At 48.5% G+C, this 23,523-nt stretch overlaps 1 long non-coding RNA gene across 1 annotated transcript; it reads right to left on the reverse strand.

Annotated features, from left to right (window-relative positions):
• Positions 1-5,796: 5,796 nt before the first annotated feature.
• On the reverse strand, positions 5,797-13,450 carry LOC142490028 (uncharacterized). The gene is made up of 3 exons (XR_012799980.1): positions 13,073-13,450; positions 9,483-9,638; positions 5,797-6,048 (listed from the first exon to the last, which is right to left on the reverse strand). It is a non-coding gene; the product is annotated as an uncharacterized LOC142490028 (long non-coding RNA).
• Between the last annotated feature and the right edge of the window lie 10,073 nt (positions 13,451-23,523).

Consider the following 23,523-nt stretch of genomic DNA (forward strand, 5'->3'; position numbering starts at 1 on the left):
AGTACTCGGGGCTATCCCTGCAGTACATTTACGCCACCCCTTTTGTCTACTGGTATCGCAGATCCTTACCTCGGCTAGGCTGCTGGGGACCACACAGGTACACCTCCTTCTAGGTATCTCGACTACCTGCCTCATGGTGACTTAGAAAAGCAATAGCTTTTGTCTCCAGATCTATTCACCCTTTAGGGCCGTCTAGGTCGTGCTTTGCGAGGTTTCCATTCCTCCTGACTACACCCAGCTTCCCTCTTTCAATTAGTATTTTTTCTGGAAGCGTATCTCATCACTTCTCGTAACTTTCGCTGTAAGCCTGTTCCGTTATTGTTCTCGATCTCAGCAGCGCCTCCAAATGTAACGGTGTGTCCGCCCCCCCAATCGCATATAGGGGCCATTACTGGGTGTTTGTGGTGCATACCTGCAGGTAACAAGAGAGCTGTGTCGTCCGCGGTTACTTTGGGACACAGGAACAGGCTTCTGGGGTCCATACCCCACGTAATTTGCAGAGCCTCCAAATGTAACTCTCCCCCCAATTAGATCACACACCAGGCAGGAGATATATGGCAAAACAGGAACGGGTTTATTACTACTCTTATTGCAGTAATACAGGTACTCAGCAGTCACCTGCTGGATCATAGTCTCTTCTCTCAGATATCACCAGAGATAGTCCCTGGACAGTCACTATGGGCCTAGGGCACCCACAGCCATCCTAGCTCTTCCCCACCTCCCTAGCAGAGGCAGAGGTATAGTCACTCTACTCCTCCCCGGAGGGAAGAGCACATGAGAAGGCCCCAATCTCAGGCTCCCAGTCGTGATAACCAAAAACCTTAGGGCGATCCTGCCCTTAAGTACAGCCAGAGGGCGGGCATCCCATTGGCCCAGTCACAACAGGATATGCCACCCCCTGCTGTCACTCAAGCACAGCACCCAAGGGTGAAGGGGGAAAACCCCATGATAGCTACTGGCAAACCCGCTACACACATATTGATTCTAGTGGACACTCACCTAAATATCTCAAAAGGTGCAGGTAAACATAACCAACATAACACGGGCAGATCATGCAATGATAAATATTATGATTACTCAACTGCCCCACCCCACCCCACCCCCCCAATGCAATGCAGGACAATGGCGATTGAATGAATCTCTTCTATGTGTTCCAGATGTAGTGGCTCAAGTGGGAGAGGACATACGGTTCTTTTTTTACGCCAACTGCACGAATGACCTCCCAAATTCTACCATCTGGGAGATGCACAAAGCTTACGTTAGAGCAGTGGTTCCCAATCTGTGCGACATGGCACCATGATACGACGTGGCTTGCCTAGAGAGGCGCCACCAGTGTTGCCAGGTCCGTGGGTTTCCCTCCCAATTGGGCTAGTTTGGGACCAGGTTCCGCGTGAAATTTTAGCTTGTCGCGGGTTGCGTTTTTTTGGGATACTTTAAATTTCATCTGCTATTTTTTGGGCTATAGTTAGGATGACCAGATGTCCCGTGTTTTTCTGTCCTGTCCCGGTAAGAAGGAGGATGCCGGGGGCGGGGGCTTAGAATGCCGGCCGGGCCGCAGGGGATTGGTCAGAGGATGCCGGGGGCGGGGCTTCCGCTTTGTGCAGAGCACACAGTGAGTGGGGGTGTGTGTGCCTTCCCGCTCCTGGCTCCTCTGTCTTCTGGTGGCTGCGTGGTGTGTCCCCCCACCCTTCTGCCCCGGGTCCCAGCCACTTTGTGTGTGTGTATCAGTGTGTGTGTATCTGTGTGTGTGTGTGTATCTGTGTGTGTGTGTGTGTGAGTATCAGTGTGTGTGTGTGTGTGTGTGTGTCAGTGTGTCTGTCAGTGTGTGTGTCAGTGGCTGTGTGTTTCAGTGGCTGTGTGTCAGTGTGTGTGTGTGTGTGTGTGTGTGTGTGTGTGTGTGTGTGTGTGTCAGTGGCTGTGTGTCAGTGGCTGTGTGTCAGTGTGTGTGTGTCAGTGGCTGTGTGTGTATCAGTGGCTGTGTGTGTGTGTGTGTGTGTCAGTGGCTGTGTGTGTGTGTGTGTGTGTCAGTGGCTGTGTGTGTGTGTGTTAGTGGCTGTGTGTCAGTGTGTGTGTGTGTGTGTGTGTGTGTGTGTGTGTGTGTGTGTGTGTGTGTGTATCAGTGGCTGTGTGTGTGTGTGGCTGTGTGTGTGTGTTTGTGTGTGTGTGTGTTTGTGTATCAGTGGCTGTGTGTGTGTGTGTGTATCAGTGGCTGTGAATGTATCAGTGGCTGTGTGTGTGTGTATCAGTGGCTGTGCAGGCCAGCAATAGCTGTGTGTCTGTGCAGGTCTGTCTGTGTGGGTTTTCGGCGGTCGCTGTGATAAAAAGCAAATACCGTGCGAAAATCAACGTGGAACAGGAAATGAGGGTGGCAGTATCCAGTTTGATTCCGAGATTTGAAAAGATGTTTAGTGAAAAACAGGCTCATCCGTCTCACTAATTATTTCCATCAATACATTGTTTTTGTGGTTTTTACATTCGCGTTTCATTTTTTTCACTAACCGTAACCGCACCAAGCCACCAACTGCGCACTGCAACTGTTAGGTATGTATATACACCTTTGTTTTCACTTTGGGCACCGTGGAAAAATCCTGTTCGCCTTTGAGAGCCTTGAACCGAAAAAGTTTGGGAACCACTGCGTTAGAGGTTCTTTTATAAAGATAGCCTCTTACAGAAACAAAAAGCAATAATGAAGCGTGTTCAGGTTTTATTAGCTGAGTTAGCTAGGTTGGAGGATGCACATAAGTGCACCAACACCCCTGCCTTGTTTTGAGGCGAACAAAATCTATACATCTCAGATAAAACGGAGCAGGCCTTGCGCTTGACATCTCAAAAGTATTATGAGAGGGGCAATAAGGCCCACAATATGCTGGTCAGATGACTGAGGAATGCTGCCTAAGCACAGAACATACATGCAATACATCTATTTGATGGCTTCGTGACCCATGCCCCTATTCAGATTGTGATACAATGTCATACCTTTTATGAAAAGTTATATGACGGAAAAAAGTAGACCACTGAGGGTTCACCCTATCCAAATTAAATATGTATTTAAATGCCCATTGCCGTCCTAAGATTAAATCAGATTAAAGCTCCAGTCTAAATGAGACCATGTCCACTGAGGAAATCGACCTGACCATTAAAGAATAAAAAAACTCAAAATACCCAGGCCCAGACAGCTTTTCCGGTGCCTATTCCCAAAAAATATACAGGTATCCTTATCCCACATTTATTAGCACTATTCAATACATTTCTAAAAGGGGCTGCAGTAAACAATGGCCACAGCCAACATTGTGCTTATTTTGAGGAAAGATAGGGACGCCACAAATTGAGCAGTTATCAATATCCATCATCGATACTGATATCATATTATAGGCTAAGATTTCAATTGTGAGTACAGAATTTGATATTCTGGTGGATGCGGTGTTGCTCACATTTAGGCGTACACTAGGAGAGGAGGACTGGAGACTGAAAACCATGGTGGGAGATTGTTTCAGATGTCACGTACTCACTCTCCAGGAATTAAGCCTTAGAGCCAGGGGTGCGCATGGGGGGCATGAAAGTTCCTGGTGGGGGCACAGTGCTTACAGAGGCCCAACATTTAAATAAAATGCTGGGGTTGCGCGCAAGGCCTCTGTATAGTCTCTTACCTGCTTTCTGGCGGCTTCTGGTGGCGAGTCACCATGGCAATGTGGCATCACATGACGTTGTGACGTCAAACCCTGAAGAAAAGGTATGGGGGGTGGCGCGAGCATGGGGGGAGAGCAGGCAGGGGGGGGCAGACAAAAAAGTTTGCGCACCCCTGCCTTAGAGCAACAACCACAAGCAACTAAGGGCTCTATGCAGTAAGCACTGAAAAAGTCCTCTTGCCAAGTGTTCCTTATCGGCATGATTGTGCCGATTTTCCCTCGCCCTATGCAATAAGTGCCGAATCCTTTCCGAATCACGCCAAAAACATTTGTTCCCACTCTGCCGATGATTTGCCGATCACACACAGGTGTATTGGCGTTCATGGCGAGGTGGTGTTAGGTTCACCAATTAAACTTCTTGCTGAATCTGCCGAAGCAAGCATGTTTTTGATTGAGCAGCCCATTTAAAGGCAGCGTGTATTTTTATTCATTCTCTGTGTTGTTGGGAGAGAGAGAGAGAGACACACAGAGCTGGGCGATTTACATATTTCATATTGACTGAGAGAGTTGTTGTGTATTGTGAGAGGTTTGTCCTGTGTTGTTTTGTTAACATCTTTGTCTTGTTTTCACTTTGTAAGTGTTCAGTGCGATTGTCTTTAAATTTCTTTTCTGTTCTTTTTGAGTGCTATAGGTATGGCCGAAAGGCGTGGGAGGAGTGATGCTGGTGTGAGTGGTACTGGTAGTCGTGTGAGTACGCGTCTGAGTGAACGTAGGATTCAGGGGAGTGCTGTTCTGAGAGTGCGAATGGTGTTGCTGGGAGTGCGAGTGGTGTTGCTGTGAGTGCGAGTGCTGCTGGTGGCTCTGTTGCTGGTGCTGCTTTTGGTGTCTGTTGCTGGTGCTGATGGGGTGTCTGTTGCTGGTGCTGCTGGGGTGTCTGGTGGTGGTGGTGCTGCTGGGGTGTCTGGTGGTGGTGCTGCTGGGGTGTCTGGTGGTGGGGTGGTTGGTGTTGGGCCACTTTTGGAGTCTCTTCCATTGGAAGAAGGAGAGTCCAGTCAGCAGCAGCCAAGCTCTGTGGCTGCACGTGGTCGGAGGAAACGTGTGGAGCGGCCACGTAATCCTCGTTTCAATGAAGAGGAAAACAGAGTTCTTGTCACAGGGATTTTGGAGCAATATGACTCTCTGTATGGGCATTTACTAGGTAAGTCTATCTTTGCATTGATTGTTCAAAGACATGTTATCCTATCTCATGGGAGATGTCTTAATATCAAACTATTATTCTCTAATATCTATCAATTAAAGTTAATTGTTACACACATAATCCTTCATGCTTTATAACGACCATAACTATCAGTCTAAAAAGTTTGCCAAAGTTCATACAATATTCATGCAAGCTTCCTTAGATTTGTATGTTTCCACGTAAATGCTCATGTGGTACACATATTCAACCGAAACCAGCATGTTTGGTATCTCTTGGAACAGGTAGCAGTTTAGGAAACTGCTCGTTTTTTTAATAATAATTAACATCATATATTTTGTATGTATTTCAAGGGCGGACAAGTTCAGCATCAAAAAAAGAAATGTGGGATCAAATAACCTTGGCTGTGTCTGCATGTGGGAATCATGTCAGGGACCGGGCGAATTGTCGGAAGAGATTCGATGATATCAGGGCAAACTTAAAGAAAAAAATCCAAGCACAACAGATGCATGCTTCTGCCACTGGAGGTGGGCCGCCAGCACAAGCTCTAATGTTAACTCCATTGGAGGAGCAGATGCGGGAAAAATTTCTTCCTGTCGTCGTGGAGGGTTTGCCAGGTGACAGAGATATCGGAATATATTCGGCTTAATTTCCACCAGGTGACAAAAGTTACTGTACTACGCGTGTCGTATGTTACAGTTCTTATCTATATTTTCGCTGAAAATGATAGTTTCTTCCCAATATAAGCATACCTACATATATATCTGTATATATGTCTCTCTCTCTCTATATATATCTCTATCTATCTATATATATATATATATTTATATATAGTTGTCCTAAAAAAACAAAAAAATATTTTATATATATATATATATATATATATATATATATATATATATATATATATATTGTGACATAGTCCAAAGATGTTAGGCAGCTTTCTGCCCCATTTTAGAGCAGAAAGTGCAGGAATAGCTAAAAATGATCCGTTCCACAGCTTCACATTAACTCAGGCAGCTGGATGGAAAATCCAGACCACAGATTACAATGGCTCTAGTTCTCCCTCACCTGCTCTTCTAATCACATGCACAGGTATTTAGAGCAGAGAGGTTTTGCATTTCACTCTCTCTCCTTAGAGCCTGGGGGCTGGGGGTGTCGCTACTCTCCTGCATCCAGTATCGAGGTTGACGGCCTCTCCACGTATGACAGTACCAGAGGATTTGCCTGGACACCACGAACAGATAAGACAAAACAAATGATTACTGCTGTTGCTAAAAGACTGTGCTGTATCTTGTGTCCCTAAATAAGAGAGCATTGTTTTAAGCTGGGGAACCAGTTTAGTTGGCCAGCAGCTGTTAGAGAGACTGATTCTGATGTGTAGTTAGATCCCTGAAAGGGATAGGATTTGCTTATATGATTTTGGTTTTATTTCTTGAAATAACAGTGTGGGAAATATTGTAACACTGAAATGAGTGAACTGCTGAATGAAAGTATCTGAGTACCTCTAACCTACACATGTTAAAGCTGCAGTACCTTACTTGGATGAAAATAAAGCAGGCAGAAGCCTGAGTTAAGCAGCTTAATACTTTGCATGATCCTGTTTTTTGTATTAAATAACCCTAGAAGACTGTGTCGGGAAGTACCCAGACAGACGTCAGCACTACAAAAGAGGGGCGTTTGTCACATATGGTGGAGAATGCGGGTCGACACTAAAAAGTCTGTGGGTTTGCAAATAAATGCGGGGGTTTAAAATGGCCGCCCAGCTGAACTAAAGTACAGATGCTATGAGTGAAGTCTGTCCCACTGTGTATATCAGTTGTGCTTCTAGCATACACAGAGAATGTGCGAAGTGTGGATGCAATAGCACTTGAACCCAAACAGAAAACCAAAATGTTTTGCTGAAGAGAAAAAAAATTTTTTTGCATCTTGCCAGTGCTGTTTGTAAAGCTAATGCCTTTTGCTGAAGTGAGTGAATTTGCAGCTAGCAAGTGCTGTATGCAAGTTGCTGAAGTGAGTGAAATTGCAGCTAGCAGATTGTCCCTGCCGGGTTTCTAAAATGGCCGACGTGAAATGTTTGTTTTGTAATGTACATAATCATGAAAAGCAGTGTCCCTTCAGGCCATACGATGATGATGATGATGGCGACTCGTATGTGGCCCCTGGAGGAGAGCCGTACCCACAGATGAATTTAGTATGCTGGGCCTGTCATAAAGTAGGTCACATGGAAGATGTGTGCCCCAAAATTTTCAAAGACAAACAGCTGCAAAAACAAGCAACGCCCTATGAGTGCAAGCAAGATGTGGAAGCTGATACCAGTGAGCTTGTGCCCAGTACCACTGATATCTCTGGAGCTAATAAAGCAAAAAGAAAGAAGAAAAAGAAAACTGTTCCTCAAGTCACAGGGGAAGTGACCGAGCCACTTGAACCTGCGCTGTCAGGACATGCATCAGAAAGGCGCCAAGATGTGCTGCATACCGGAGTGACCAGCAGAATTGTCACGGGAACAGTGGCAAAGGAAAAGGAGGAGCAAAGGGAAGCTGAATCCTTGAACCAGGATAAAGAGGCTTTGGTTTCTGCACTCCAAGCTGCCCGCCATGATTATGAAGTCCTGCGGCAGGGATTGATGAAGGAGCAAGAATGTTGGAAGAAGGAGAAAGAATCTAACAATAAGGTGCGAGAATGTTGGAACAAGGAGCGAGAAGCGAACGCCGAGTTACAGAGGTGTATACTCCCAGCTTTACAAGAGCACGAGGCTTTGAAGAAAACAGAGTCTCTCTTACGGAGTGAGCTGGAAGAGTTGACGACTAGTCTGGAAAAGGCCAACACCGTAATTGCCACTATGGATGAAAAACAGATTAAGTCTGACAAATTGATTGCTATCCTAAAACAGAAATACGGGAAGGCTCTACAAGAGGTTCATGCGCTCAGCACAGAGGTGCAACACTTACGCCTGGAGGGCCACGGTCTGAACACAGAGCTGGGAATGTTGAAGCAAACCCATGAGAATGCCCTAAGTGAGTTAGAGACTGTAAAGCAAGAAAATGAGACTCTGAAATTGGAAAATTCAGATTTGACTGACCAAGCAGAAAAAGTAAAGAAACAGTTGACTCAGGAAAAATTAGAAGTGCAGGAAGCACTGATGCACACTCAGAGCCAGCACCAGGAAGAAATGGACGCTCTGAGAACAGAATTGCGACATGTATGCACAAAACAGAATTCTCTCGTGGAGGAACTTAACATTTTGAAAAAGGAGAAAAGCATTAGAATAATTCAGAAGCACTGCAAAGCTCTTGTCCAAGGAAGAAGGGAAAGAGAAAATTATCGGCGTAAACGCGCCGCAACTATCATCCTACAGGCTGCCTACAGAGGGATGAAAATTCGTCGGTTCAATCACCGGAATAAAGCAGCCTGTGTTCTTCAATCATTCTACCGTGCCCGCATGGTACGAAACAGGTTCCTCATTATGAAAGGAGCAACTATAAAAATCCCGTCTCTGACTAGGATGACACAGAACAGGATTCGCTATCAAACCCTGAGAAATGCGTCACTGGTTATCCAGCGGTACTTCCGCCTGAATAAATGTAGACCTCAGGAAAGAGAGGTCCAAGACTACATGCCTGCCGGCTGCAAAGGTAAAATACCACAGGGTACAGCCGGAGTTAGTGAGAGCCCCATCAAGGTGAAGGTGCTCCAGGTAATCAGTGCTTCATCTTATAAGTACCATAAAGGTTCAAAGGTCGCAAATCAAAAGCGACGAAGGTCAACGCTGGCCTTGAATTTTTCCGGATCTCGCCACTCTGGGCCACAATATAAAGACAAAGACTATCCGGCCCCAGAGTTCCGTCAGAAGCTAAAGAAACAGTCCAGTCATTTGCAGTTTGCAGCGGCCTATGAAATAAAGTCAGGAAATGTAATGGACTGGAAGTCAAAGAAAAAAAAATGTGTTTGGGGAATTGACCGATATTTTTTTGTTATTACACGTGTGGACTATGTCACGGACACTTAACTATGCAAATAAGCTATTGTAGTTAAGGTATATTAGGCCTCTAGAATAAGCATTTTGTCAATGTTACAGTGTTATATTGGTTCTCTGTGTTGAAAATGTAGCTAAACTACAAATTAATATACAGGGTTGATGGCCCTTTCGGTTGGTAAATATATAATGAGGTTCATATTCTACAGTAGAAAAACCCAGGGAGATAATAGAAATTGTTTGGTTTTGTGAATATATTTAGCATATCCTGGGTTGTAAGAATGTGTGCTAGACACTTATTTTTCAAAATAGTTCCCTAATAGAGAGCAACAAAATATGTTTGCCAAGTATAGTCTCTTATGACGAAACCTATTGTCCATAATTGCCATGGAAAAAGTTCATATTCGTATCATGTGAATACTTAATGTTGTACTGAGGAGTTAGCTCAAGTATTTCAGGTAGGACGCTCACCCCAGTGAGGTCCATGGCCGCTCACCCCAGTAGGTGTGAGCTGGGGAGGGGGATATGTGACATAGTCCAAAGATGTTAGGCAGCTTTCTGCCCCATTTTAGAGCAGAAAGTGCAGGAATAGCTAAAAATGATCCGTTCCACAGCTTCACATTAACTCAGGCAGCTGGATGGAAAATCCAGACCACAGATTACAATGGCTCTAGTTCTCCCTCACCTGCTCTTCTAATCACATGCACAGGTATTTAGAGCAGAGAGGTTTTGCATTTCACTCTCTCTCCTTAGAGCCTGGGGGCTGGGGGTGTCGCTACTCTCCTGCATCCAGTATCGAGGTTGACGGCCTCTCCACGTATGACAGTACCAGAGGATTTGCCTGGACACCACGAACAGATAAGACAAAACAAATGATTACTGCTGTTGCTAAAAGACTGTGCTGTATCTTGTGTCCCTAAATGAGAGAGCATTGTTTTAAGCTGGGGAACCAGTTTAGTTGGCCAGCAGCTGTTAGAGAGACTGATTCTGATGTGTAGTTAGATCCCTGAAAGGGATAGGATTTGCTTATATGATTTTGGTTTTATTTCTTGAAATAACAGTGTGGGAAATATTGTAACACTGAAATGAGTGAACTGCTGAATGAAAGTATCTGAGTACCTCTAACCTACACATGTTAAAGCTGCAGTACCTTACTTGGATGAAAATAAAGCAGGCAGAAGCCTGAGTTAAGCAGCTTAATACTTTGCATGATCCTGTTTTTTGTATTAAATAACCCTAGAAGACTGTGTCGGGAAGTACCCAGACAGACGTCAGCACTACAAAAGAGGGGCGTTTGTCACATATGGTGGAGAATGCGGGTCGACACTAAAAAGTCTGTGGGTTTGCAAATAAATGCGGGGGTTTAAAATGGCCGCCCAGCTGAACTAAAGTACAGATGCTATGAGTGAAGTCTGTCCCACTGTGTATATCAGTTGTGCTTCTAGCATACACAGAGAATGTGCGAAGTGTGGATGCAATAGCACTTGAACCCAAACAGAAAACCAAAATGTTTTGCTGAAGAGAAAAAATTTTTTTTTGCATCTTGCCAGTGCTGTTTGTAAAGCTAATGCCTTTTGCTGAAGTGAGTGAATTTGCAGCTAGCAAGTGCTGTATGCAAGTTGCTGAAGTGAGTGAAATTGCAGCTAGCAGATTGTCCCTGCCGGGTTTCTAAAATGGCCGACGTGAAATGTTTGTTTTGTAATGTACATAATCATGAAAAGCAGTGTCCCTTCAGGCCATACGATGATGATGATGATGGCGACTCGTATGTGGCCCCTGGAGGAGAGCCGTACCCACAGATGAATTTAGTATGCTGGGCCTGTCATAAAGTAGGTCACATGGAAGATGTGTGCCCCAAAATTTTCAAAGACAAACAGCTGCAAAAACAAGCAACGCCCTATGAGTGCAAGCAAGATGTGGAAGCTGATACCAGTGAGCTTGTGCCCAGTACCACTGATATCTCTGGAGCTAATAAAGCAAAAAGAAAGAAGAAAAAGAAAACTGTTCCTCAAGTCACAGGGGAAGTGACCGAGCCACTTGAACCTGCGCTGTCAGGACATGCATCAGAAAGGCGCCAAGATGTACTGCATACCGGAGTGACCAGCAGAATTGTCACGGGAACAGTGGCAAAGGAAAAGGAGGAGCAAAGGGAAGCTGAATCCTTGAACCAGGATAAAGAGGCTTTGGTTTCTGCACTCCAAGCTGCCCGCCATGATTATGAAGTCCTGCGGCAGGGATTGATGAAGGAGCAAGAATGTTGGAAGAAGGAGAAAGAATCTAACAATAAGGTGCGAGAATGTTGGAACAAGGAGCGAGAAGCGAACGCCGAGTTACAGAGGTGTATACTCCCAGCTTTACAAGAGCACGAGGCTTTGAAGAAAACAGAGTCTCTCTTACGGAGTGAGCTGGAAGAGTTGACGACTAGTCTGGAAAAGGCCAACACCGTAATTGCCACTATGGATGAAAAACAGATTAAGTCTGACAAATTGATTGCTATCCTAAAACAGAAATACGGGAAGGCTCTACAAGAGGTTCATGCGCTCAGCACAGAGGTGCAACACTTACGCCTGGAGGGCCACGGTCTGAACACAGAGCTGGGAATGTTGAAGCAAACCCATGAGAATGCCCTAAGTGAGTTAGAGACTGTAAAGCAAGAAAATGAGACTCTGAAATTGGAAAATTCAGATTTGACTGACCAAGCAGAAAAAGTAAAGAAACAGTTGACTCAGGAAAAATTAGAAGTGCAGGAAGCACTGATGCACACTCAGAGCCAGCACCAGGAAGAAATGGACGCTCTGAGAACAGAATTGCGACATGTATGCACAAAACAGAATTCTCTCGTGGAGGAACTTAACATTTTGAAAAAGGAGAAAAGCATTAGAATAATTCAGAAGCACTGCAAAGCTCTTGTCCAAGGAAGAAGGGAAAGAGAAAATTATCGGCGTAAACGCGCCGCAACTATCATCCTACAGGCTGCCTACAGAGGGATGAAAATTCGTCGGTTCAATCACCGGAATAAAGCAGCCTGTGTTCTTCAATCATTCTACCGTGCCCGCATGGTACGAAACAGGTTCCTCATTATGAAAGGAGCAACTATAAAAATCCAGTCTCTGACTAGGATGACACAGAACAGGATTCGCTATCAAACCCTGAGAAATGCGTCACTGGTTATCCAGCGGTACTTCCGCCTGAATAAATGTAGACCTCAGGAAAGAGAGGTCCAAGACTACATGCCTGCCGGCTGCAAAGGTAAAATACCACAGGGTACAGCCGGAGTTAGTGAGAGCCCCATCAAGGTGAAGGTGCTCCAGGTAATCAGTGCTTCATCTTATAAGTACCATAAAGGTTCAAAGGTCGCAAATCAAAAGCGACGAAGGTCAACGCTGGCCTTGAATTTTTCCGGATCTCGCCACTCTGGGCCACAATATAAAGACAAAGACTATCCGGCCCCAGAGTTCCGTCAGAAGCTAAAGAAACAGTCCAGTCATTTGCAGTTTGCAGCGGCCTATGAAATAAAGTCAGGAAATGTAATGGACTGGAAGTCAAAGAAAAAAAAATGTGTTTGGGGAATTGACCGATATTTTTTTGTTATTACACGTGTGGACTATGTCACGGACACTTAACTATGCAAATAAGCTATTGTAGTTAAGGTATATTAGGCCTCTAGAATAAGCATTTTGTCAATGTTACAGTGTTATATTGGTTCTCTGTGTTGAAAATGTAGCTAAACTACAAATTAATATACAGGGTTGATGGCCCTTTCGGTTGGTAAATATATAATGAGGTTCATATTCTACAGTAGAAAAACCCAGGGAGATAATAGAAATTGTTTGGTTTTGTGAATATATTTAGCATATCCTGGGTTGTAAGAATGTGTGCTAGACACTTATTTTTCAAAATAGTTCCCTAATAGAGAGCAACAAAATATGTTTGCCAAGTATAGTCTCTTATGACGAAACCTATTGTCCATAATTGCCATGGAAAAAGTTCATATTCGTATCATGTGAATACTTAATGTTGTACTGAGGAGTTAGCTCAAGTATTTCAGGTAGGACGCTCACCCCAGTGAGGTCCATGGCCGCTCACCCCAGTAGGTGTGAGCTGGGGAGGGGGATATGTGACATAGTCCAAAGATGTTAGGCAGCTTTCTGCCCCATTTTAGAGCAGAAAGTGCAGGAATAGCTAAAAATGATCCGTTCCACAGCTTCACATTAACTCAGGCAGCTGGATGGAAAATCCAGACCACAGATTACAATGGCTCTAGTTCTCCCTCACCTGCTCTTCTAATCACATGCACAGGTATTTAGAGCAGAGAGGTTTTGCATTTCACTCTCTCTCCTTAGAGCCTGGGGGCTGGGGGTGTCGCTACTCTCCTGCATCCAGTATCGAGGTTGACGGCCTCTCCACGTATGACAGTACCAGAGGATTTGCCTGGACACCACGAACAGATAAGACAAAACAAATGATTACTGCTGTTGCTAAAAGACTGTGCTGTATCTTGTGTCCCTAAATGAGAGAGCATTGTTTTAAGCTGGGGAACCAGTTTAGTTGGCCAGCAGCTGTTAGAGAGACTGATTCTGATGTGTAGTTAGATCCCTGAAAGGGATAGGATTTGCTTATATGATTTTGGTTTTATTTCTTGAAATAACAGTGTGGGAAATATTGTAACACTGAAATGAGTGAACTGCTGAATGAAAGTATCTGAGTACCTCTAACCTACACATGTTAAAGCTGCAGTACCTTACTTGGATGAAAATAAAGCAGGCAGAAGCCTGAGTTAAGCAGCTTAATACTTTGCATGATCCTGTTTTTTGTATTAAATAACCCTAGAAGACTGTGTCGGGAAGTACCCAGACAGACGTCAGCACTACAAAAGAGGGGCGTTTGTCACATATGGTGGAGAATGCGGGTCGACACTAAAAAGTCTGTGGGTTTGCAAATAAATGCGGGGGTTTAAAATGGCCGCCCAGCTGAACTAAAGTACAGATGCTATGAGTGAAGTCTGTCCCACTGTGTATATCAGTTGTGCTTCTAGCATACACAGAGAATGTGCGAAGTGTGGATGCAATAGCACTTGAACCCAAACAGAAAACCAAAATGTTTTGCTGAAGAGAAAAAAATTTTTTTTGCATCTTGCCAGTGCTGTTTGTAAAGCTAATGCCTTTTGCTGAAGTGAGTGAATTTGCAGCTAGCAAGTGCTGTATGCAAGTTGCTGAAGTGAGTGAAATTGCAGCTAGCAGATTGTCCCTGCCGGGTTTCTAAAATGGCCGACGTGAAATGTTTGTTTTGTAATGTACATAATCATGAAAAGCAGTGTCCCTTCAGGCCATACGATGATGATGATGATGGCGACTCGTATGTGGCCCCTGGAGGAGAGCCGTACCCACAGATGAATTTAGTATGCTGGGCCTGTCATAAAGTAGGTCACATGGAAGATGTGTGCCCCAAAATTTTCAAAGACAAACAGCTGCAAAAACAAGCAACGCCCTATGAGTGCAAGCAAGATGTGGAAGCTGATACCAGTGAGCTTGTGCCCAGTACCACTGATATCTCTGGAGCTAATAAAGCAAAAAGAAAGAAGAAAAAGAAAACTGTTCCTCAAGTCACAGGGGAAGTGACCGAGCCACTTGAACCTGCGCTGTCAGGACATGCATCAGAAAGGCGCCAAGATGTGCTGCATACCGGAGTGACCAGCAGAATTGTCACGGGAACAGTGGCAAAGGAAAAGGAGGAGCAAAGGGAAGCTGAATCCTTGAACCAGGATAAAGAGGCTTTGGTTTCTGCACTCCAAGCTGCCCGCCATGATTATGAAGTCCTGCGGCAGGGATTGATGAAGGAGCAAGAATGTTGGAAGAAGGAGAAAGAATCTAACAATAAGGTGCGAGAATGTTGGAACAAGGAGCGAGAAGCGAACGCCGAGTTACAGAGGTGTATACTCCCAGCTTTACAAGAGCACGAGGCTTTGAAGAAAACAGAGTCTCTCTTACGGAGTGAGCTGGAAGAGTTGACGACTAGTCTGGAAAAGGCCAACACCGTAATTGCCACTATGGATGAAAAACAGATTAAGTCTGACAAATTGATTGCTATCCTAAAACAGAAATACGGGAAGGCTCTACAAGAGGTTCATGCGCTCAGCACAGAGGTGCAACACTTACGCCTGGAGGGCCACGGTCTGAACACAGAGCTGGGAATGTTGAAGCAAACCCATGAGAATGCCCTAAGTGAGTTAGAGACTGTAAAGCAAGAAAATGAGACTCTGAAATTGGAAAATTCAGATTTGACTGACCAAGCAGAAAAAGTAAAGAAACAGTTGACTCAGGAAAAATTAGAAGTGCAGGAAGCACTGATGCACACTCAGAGCCAGCACCAGGAAGAAATGGACGCTCTGAGAACAGAATTGCGACATGTATGCACAAAACAGAATTCTCTCGTGGAGGAACTTAACATTTTGAAAAAGGAGAAAAGCATTAGAATAATTCAGAAGCACTGCAAAGCTCTTGTCCAAGGAAGAAGGGAAAGAGAAAATTATCGGCGTAAACGCGCCGCAACTATCATCCTACAGGCTGCCTACAGAGGGATGAAAATTCGTCGGTTCAATCACCGGAATAAAGCAGCCTGTGTTCTTCAATCATTCTACCGTGCCCGCATGGTACGAAACAGGTTCCTCATTATGAAAGGAGCAACTATAAAAATCCAGTCTCTGACTAGGATGACACAGAACAGGATTCGCTATCAAACCCTGAGAAATGCGTCACTGGTTATCCAGCGGTACTTCCGCCTGAATAAATGTAGACCTCAGGAAAGAGAGGTCCAAGACTACATGCCTGCCGGCTGCAAAGGTAAAATACCACAGGGTACAGCCGGAGTTAGTGAGAGCCCCATCAAGGTGAAGGTGCTCCAGGTAATCAGTGCTTCATCTTATAAGTACCATAAAGGTTCAAAGGTCGCAAATCAAAAGCGACGAAGGTCAACGCTGGCCTTGAATTTTTCCGGATCTCGCCACTCTGGGCCACAATATAAAGACAAAGACTATCCGGCCCCAGAGTTCCGTCAGAAGCTAAAGAAACAGTCCAGTCATTTGCAGTTTGCAGCGGCCTATGAAATAAAGTCAGGAAATGTAATGGACTGGAAGTCAAAGAAAAAAAAATGTGTTTGGGGAATTGACCGATATTTTTTTGTTATTACACGTGTGGACTATGTCACGGACACTTAACTATGCAAATAAGCTATTGTAGTTAAGGTATATTAGGCCTCTAGAATAAGCATTTTGTCAATGTTACAGTGTTATATTGGTTCTCTGTGTTGAAAATGTAGCTAAACTACAAATTAATATACAGGGTTGATGGCCCTTTCGGTTGGTAAATATATAATGAGGTTCATATTCTACAGTAGAAAAACCCAGGGAGATAATAGAAATTGTTTGGTTTTGTGAATATATTTAGCATATCCTGGGTTGTAAGAATGTGTGCTAGACACTTATTTTTCAAAATAGTTCCCTAATAGAGAGCAACAAAATATGTTTGCCAAGTATAGTCTCTTATGACGAAACCTATTGTCCATAATTGCCATGGAAAAAGTTCATATTCGTATCATGTGAATACTTAATGTTGTACTGAGGAGTTAGCTCAAGTATTTCAGGTAGGACGCTCACCCCAGTGAGGTCCATGGCCGCTCACCCCAGTAGGTGTGAGCTGGGGAGGGGGATATGTGACATAGTCCAAAGATGTTAGGCAGCTTTCTGCCCCATTTTAGAGCAGAAAGTGCAGGAATAGCTAAAAATGATCCGTTCCACAGCTTCACATTAACTCAGGCAGCTGGATGGAAAATCCAGACCACAGATTACAATGGCTCTAGTTCTCCCTCACCTGCTCTTCTAATCACATGCACAGGTATTTAGAGCAGAGAGGTTTTGCATTTCACTCTCTCTCCTTAGAGCCTGGGGGCTGGGGGTGTCGCTACTCTCCTGCATCCAGTATCGAGGTTGACGGCCTCTCCACGTATGACAGTACCAGAGGATTTGCCTGGACACCACGAACAGATAAGACAAAACAAATGATTACTGCTGTTGCTAAAAGACTGTGCTGTATCTTGTGTCCCTAAATGAGAGAGCATTGTTTTAAGCTGGGGAACCAGTTTAGTTGGCCAGCAGCTGTTAGAGAGACTGATTCTGATGTGTAGTTAGATCCCTGAAAGGGATAGGATTTGCTTATATGATTTTGGTTTTATTTCTTGAAATAACAGTGTGGGAAATATTGTAACACTGAAATGAGTGAACTGCTGAATGAAAGTATCTGAGTACCTCTAACCTACACATGTTAAAGCTGCAGTACCTTACTTGGATGAAAATAAAGCAGGCAGAAGCCTGAGTTAAGCAGCTTAATACTTTGCATGATCCTGTTTTTTGTATTAAATAACCCTAGAAGACTGTGTCGGGAAGAACCCAGACAGACGTCAGCACTACAAAAGAGGGGCGTTTGTCACAATATATATATACAGTGTTCGACAATTGTATACATTTACTCGCCCGGGGCGGGTGGATTCAACCCCCGGGCGAGTAACTATTGGCCCAAGCAGCACACGTGTTTTTTTTTTTAAATTCCCCCGTTCGCGCTGAAATTTCCCTGCTCGCGCTGAAAAAAAAAAAAAAAAAAAAACTCCCCTACCTGACTCCTGATTGGCGTGCGCTCCAGGCTTTGTGGGCGCGCGGCCAGGCTCTATATGAGCCCGCCCCCAACGAGCGGCCATTCTGCCTGGAGCTCTGTTGGAGTGTAAGTACTCTCCATGCTGCGGCCCCTCTGCTCCTTCCCTGCGATCCCCCTGGTCCCCACATGGCTCCCTACTCCCCACCGCGGAAGCTCTCCTGTCCCATTCCCCTCCTCCTGTCCCCTGCTCCTGTCCCCTCCTCCTGTCCCCTGCTCCTGTCCCCTGTCCCCTCCTCCTGCTCCCTTCCCCTCTTCCTGCTCCTGTCCCCTTCCCCTCCTCCTGTCCCCTTCCCCTCGATCCACCGATCGATGTCAGGGGCGGGAGGTCCCCGCTGCTGCAGCCCGGTTGGCTTGCGGGGGGGGGGGCTCGGCCCTCACCACGTGCCTCCCATGCGTCCCCTACCTTCATGATGGCGCAGCCGCCGCATGAGGTGGGGGGATGTCGGCCTGCCCCCCCCCCCCCCCCGCCACGAGCATCATGCCGCCGCGGGCTGGGGGGGAAGAAGCAGCCTGCAGCTTGGCCAGGCACTGTGACATGCCGGCGAGGGGAGCAGGGCAGTGGCGGCCACGGCGGGGCTGACTGTCACCTGGGGCGCCCAGTGGGGGATACCTCGCCACGTGCCTCCCACCCACCCTGCTGATTGGGGGGGGGGGATGTCGGCCTGCCCCCCACACGAGCGGGAGATGGGCGCGGGTGGGTGGGGGATTTGCGTGGTGCTGGTCGCGGCCTTTCCTCCCCTGTGTGTGTGTGAGAATGTGTATGTGTGTGTGGGAGAATGTGTGTGTGTGTGAATGAATGTATGTGTGTATGGGAGTATGTGTATGACACCAGAGGTCCCCCCCAGTCAGTAACCCCCCCCAGTCAGTAACCCCCCCCCAGTCAGTCACCCCCCCAGTTAGTAACCCCCCCAGTCAGTAACTTTCTCTCCAGTCAGTCAGTCACCCCCCCCTGTCAGTCACCCCCCAGTCAGTGTCAGTCACCCCCCAACCCCAGTCAGTGTCAGTCACCCCCCACCCTCAGTCAGTGTCAGTCACCCTCCACCCCCAGTCAGTGTCAGTCACCCCCCACCCCCAGTCAGTGTCAGTCACCCCCCCACCCCCAGTCAGTGTCAGTCACCCCCCCACCCCCAGTCAGTGTCAGTCACCCCCCCACCCCCAGTCAGTGTCAGTCACCCCCCCACCCCCAGTCAGTGTCAGTCACCCCCCCACCCCCAGTCAGTGTCAGTCACCTCCCCACCCCCAGTCAGTGTCAGTCACCCCCCCAACCCCAGTCAGTGTCAGTCACCCCCCCACCCCCAGTCAGTGTCAGTCACCCCCCCACCCCCAGTCAGTGTCAGTCACCCCACCACCCCCAGTCAGTGTCAGTCACCCCCCCAACCCCAGTCAGTGTCAGTCACCCCCCCACCCCCAGTCAGTGTCAGTCACCCCCCCACCCCCAGTCAGTGTCAGTCACCCCCCCCACCCCCAGTCAGTGTCAGTCACCCCCCCACCCCCAGTCAGTGTCAGTCACCCCCCCACCCCCAGTCAGTGTCAGTCACCCCCCCACCCCCAGTCAGTGTCAGTCACCCCCCCAACCCCAGTCAGTGTCAGTCACCCCCCCACCCCCAGTCAGTGTCAGTCACCCCCCCAACCCCAGTCAGTGTCAGTCACCCCCCCACCCCCAGTCAGTGTCAGTCACCCCCCCACCCCCAGTCAGTGTCAGTCACCCCCCCACCCCCCAGTCAGTGTCAGTCACTCACCCACCCAGTCACCCCTGCCCCACCCAGCCACTCACCCAGCAAACCACTCAACCAGCCAGTCACTCACCCAGCCTCTCTCTCTCCACCCACCCTCTGTGTGTGTCACCCACCGTTTCTCTGTCCTCCCCCACGCTCTCTCTCCCCCCCCACACGCTCTCTCTCCCCCCCACACGCGCTCTCCCCCCCACACGCTCTCTCTCCCCCCCACACGCTCTCTCTCCCCCCCCCACACGCTCTCTCTCCCCCCCACACTCTCTCTCTCCCCCCCACCACTCTCTCTCTCCCCCCCACACTCTCTCTCTCCCCCCACACACTCTCTCTCCCCCCCACACTCTCTCTCCCCCCCACACACTCTCTCTCCCCCCCACACACTCTCTCTCCCCCCCACTCTCTCTCTCCACCCACCCTCTGTGTGTGTCACCCACCGTTCTCTCCTCTGTCTCCCCACGCTCTCTCTCCCCCCCACACGCTCTCTCTCCCCCCACACGCTCTCTCTCCCCCCCCACACGCTCTCTCTCCCCCCCACACGCTCTCTCTCCCCCCACGCTCTCTCTCCCCCACACTCTCTCTCTCCCCCCCACACGCTCTCTCTCCCCCCCACACTCTCTCTCTCCCCCCCACACTCTCTCTCTCCCCCCCACACACTCTCTCTCCCCCCCACACACTCTCTCTCCCCCCACACACTCTCTCTCCCCCCCACACTCTCTCTCTCCCCCCCCCACACACTCTCTCTCCCCCCCACACTCTCTCTCTCCCCCCCACACTCTCTCTCTCCCCCCCACACTCTCTCTCCCCCCCACACTCTCTCTCTCCCCCACACTCTCTCTCTCCCCCACACTCTCTCTCTCCCCCACACTCTCTCTCTCCCCCACACTCTCTCTCTCCCCCACACTCTCTCTCTCTCCCCCACACTCTCTCTCTCTCTCCCCCACACTCTCTCTCCCTCTCCCCCACACTCTCTCTCCCTCTCCCCCACACTCTCTCTCCCTCTCTCCCCCACACTCTCTCTCCCTCTCTCCCCCACACTCTCTCTCCCTCTCTCCCCCACACTCTCTCTCCCTCTCTCCCCCACACTCTCTCTCCCTCTCTCCCCCACACTCTCTCTCCCTCTCCCCCACACTCTCTCTCCCTCTCTCCCCCACACTCTCTCTCCCTCTCTCCCCCACACTCTCTCTCCCTCTCTCCCCCACACTCTCTCTCCCTCTCTCCCCCACACTCTCTCCCTCTCTCCCCCACACTCTCTCTCCCTCTCTCCCTCTCTCCCCCACACTCTCTCTCCCTCTCTCCCTGTCTCCCCCACACTCTCTCTCCCTCTCTCCCCCACACTCTCTCTCCCTCTCTCCCCCACACTCTCTCTCCCTCTCTCCCCCACTCTCTCTCCCTCTCTCCCCCACTCTCTCTCCCTCTCTCCCCCACACTCTCTCTCCCTCTCTCCCCCACACTCTCTCTCCCTCTCTCCCCAACACTCTCTCTCCCTCTCCCCAACACTCTCTCTCCCTCTCCCCCACACGCTCTCTCCCTCTTCCCCACACTCTCTCTCTCTCTCTCTCCCCCACACTCTCTCTCCCTCTCTCCCCCACACTCTCTCTCCCTCTCTCCCCCACACTCTCTCTCCCTCTCTCCCCCACACTCTCTCTCCCTCTCTCCCCCACACTCTCTCTCCCTCTCTCCCCCACACTCTCTCTCCCTCTCTCCCCCACACTCTCTCTCCCTCTCTCTCCCTCTCTCCCCAACACTCTCTCTCCCTCTCCCCAACACTCTCTCTCCCTCTCCCCCACACTCTCTCTCTCTCTCTCTCTCTCTCTCTCTCCCCCACACTCTCTCTCTCTGTCACTCCCACACTCTCTCTCTCTGTCACTCACATTCTGGATCTCTTATTTACCCTATATATCTTAACTGCCCTATACTACACCGAAATCTTAACTACCCTATACTGCTTTCTTCCAGATCTGGCTCAAGCTTCACACAGAAGACATCGGAACCCCCCCCTAACCCAGAAGACAGGTAATGAACACCTCCCCAATGTATAACATTGCGGGAATGAGCGTACCTGGACATTGAGGGACTGCGGATCAGGTAAGATCCCAGGTGGGATTGCTGCTTTAGATATTGTGAAGCGGGGACATCCAGACATTGGTTAAGGGGTTCAGGAAACTAGTCATTCACACCTGGCTTTTATTTCTAGATCCGACATTTACACACACACATGTAACAAGGACTAATTGTAGTATAATGTAATACAATAAATACATTTATGTCAAAAACGAATGTTGTTCTGACTAGGAATTTATTAAATGTATTTTATTTATATATTTTATTTTAAAGCGGGGTTGGGGGCGGGACTAGGGGCGGGGTTGGGGGCGGGACTAGGTGGCGAGTAGATTTTTGGGTTGGGCGAGTAGATTTTTGAGTGATTTGTCGAACACTGTATATATATATATATATATACAGTGTTCGACAATTCATTATAACTACTCGCCCGCGGCGGGTGGATTTAGGCCGCTGGCGAGCCGTTGCTGCGGCTCTAATAATTCCCCTGCTCGCGCCAAAATGTTCAAATTTTTTTTTTTAAATAAATAAATAATTGCTCTCCCTGATTGGTCTGACGGGGGAAGAGGGCTGGCTGGCAGCTCTGGGTCAGCCTCTCTCTCCCCCCTCCCTCTGCCAGCTCTGGGTCAGCCTCTCTCTCCCCCTCCCCCTCGCCCTCTGCCCTCTGCCCCCTGCCAGGGGCGGGAGGAGCAAGGGAAGCGCTTCCCCTCCGTCCCACGCTCCTTTGGATCCCACGCGGGCAGGTTAATGCTGCAGGCTGACACACGGGTAGTGCGCGTGCGCACGCGCAAGCAAAGTTCGCTGCTGGATCCAGCGCGTCACCGTCCGGCCACGTTTCCCATCGGGGAGTTGGTGTGGCCGTGCGGATGTCAATTTCCCCCGCAGGCCCCCCGATGTCCCCCACGTGCACTCCATTTCCCCCGCAGGCCCCCTGATGTCGCCCGATGTTCCCCGCAGGCCCCCACATACCCCTGATTTCCCCCGCAAGCCCCCCAATGTCGCCACATGTTCCCCGCAGGCCCCCCAATGTCTCCCGATGTCCCCCGCAGGCCCCATAATGTCCCCCGCAGGCCCCTACGTGCACTCCAGTTCCTCCGCAGGCCCCCCAATGTCGCCCGATGTCCCCCGCAGGCCCCCACGTGCACTCCATTTCCCCCGCAGGCCTCCCAATGTTGCCCGATGTTCCCCGCAGGCCCCCACATACCCTCGATTTCCCCCGCAAGCCCCCCAATGTCGCCCGATGTCCCCCGCAATCCCCCCAATGTCCCCCGCAGGCCCCCCAATGTCACCCGCAGACCTCGATGTCGCCCCCCAGGCCCAAGATACCCACATACCTCTGGTGAGTGGGACTCCCGGCTCCATTTCTTGTAGTGTGTGTGTGTGTGTGTGTGTCTGTGTGTCTGTGTGTGTGAGTGTCTGTGAGTGTCTGTGAGTGTGTGTCTGCCTGTGTAAGTGTATGTGTCTGTGAGTGTCTGTGAGTGTGTGTCTGCCTGTGTGAGTGTATGTGTCTGTGAGTGTATGTGTCTGTGAGTGTATGTGTCTGTGAGTGTATGTGTCTGTGAGTGTATGTTTGAGTGAGTGTCTGTGAGTGTATGTGTCTGTGAGTGTATGTGTCTGTGAGTGTATGTGTCTGTGAGTGTATGTGTCTGTGAGTGTATGTGTATGTGTCTTTGAGTGTATGTGTCTGTGAGTGTATGTGTCTGTGAGTGTATGTGTCTGTGAGTGTATGTGTCTGTGAGTGTATGTGTCTGTGAGTGTATGTGTATGTGTCTTTGAGTGTATGTGTCTGTGAGTGTATGTGTCTGTGAGTGTATGTGTCTGTGAGTGTATGTGTCTGTGAGAGTATGTGTCTGTGAGTGTATGTGTCTGTGAGTGTGTGTGTCTGAGTGTGTGTGTCTGTGAGTGTTTGTGTGTGTCTGTGAGTGTTTGTGTGTGTCTGTGAGTGTTTGTGTGTGTCTGTGAGTGTGTGTCTGTGAGTGTGTGTCACCCTCTCCCTGTGTCACCCTCTCCCTGTGTCACCCTCTCCCTGTGTCGCCCTCTCCCTGTGTCGCCCTCTCCCTGTGTCGCCCTCACCGTTTCCCTGTCACCCTGTCGCCCTCGCCCTCTCCCTGTCGCCCTTGCCCTTTCCCTGTCGCCGCCGCCCTTTCTCTGCCGCACTCTCTCTGCCGCACTCTCTCTGTCTTTGTCTCTCTCTCTCTCTCTCTCTCTCGGTGTCTCTCTGTGTCTCTCTCGTTCT

The sequence above is a fragment of the Ascaphus truei genome, chromosome 1 (genome assembly GCF_040206685.1).
Source record: "Ascaphus truei isolate aAscTru1 chromosome 1, aAscTru1.hap1, whole genome shotgun sequence".
In the NCBI taxonomy this organism is placed as follows: Eukaryota; Metazoa; Chordata; class Amphibia; order Anura; family Ascaphidae; genus Ascaphus; species Ascaphus truei.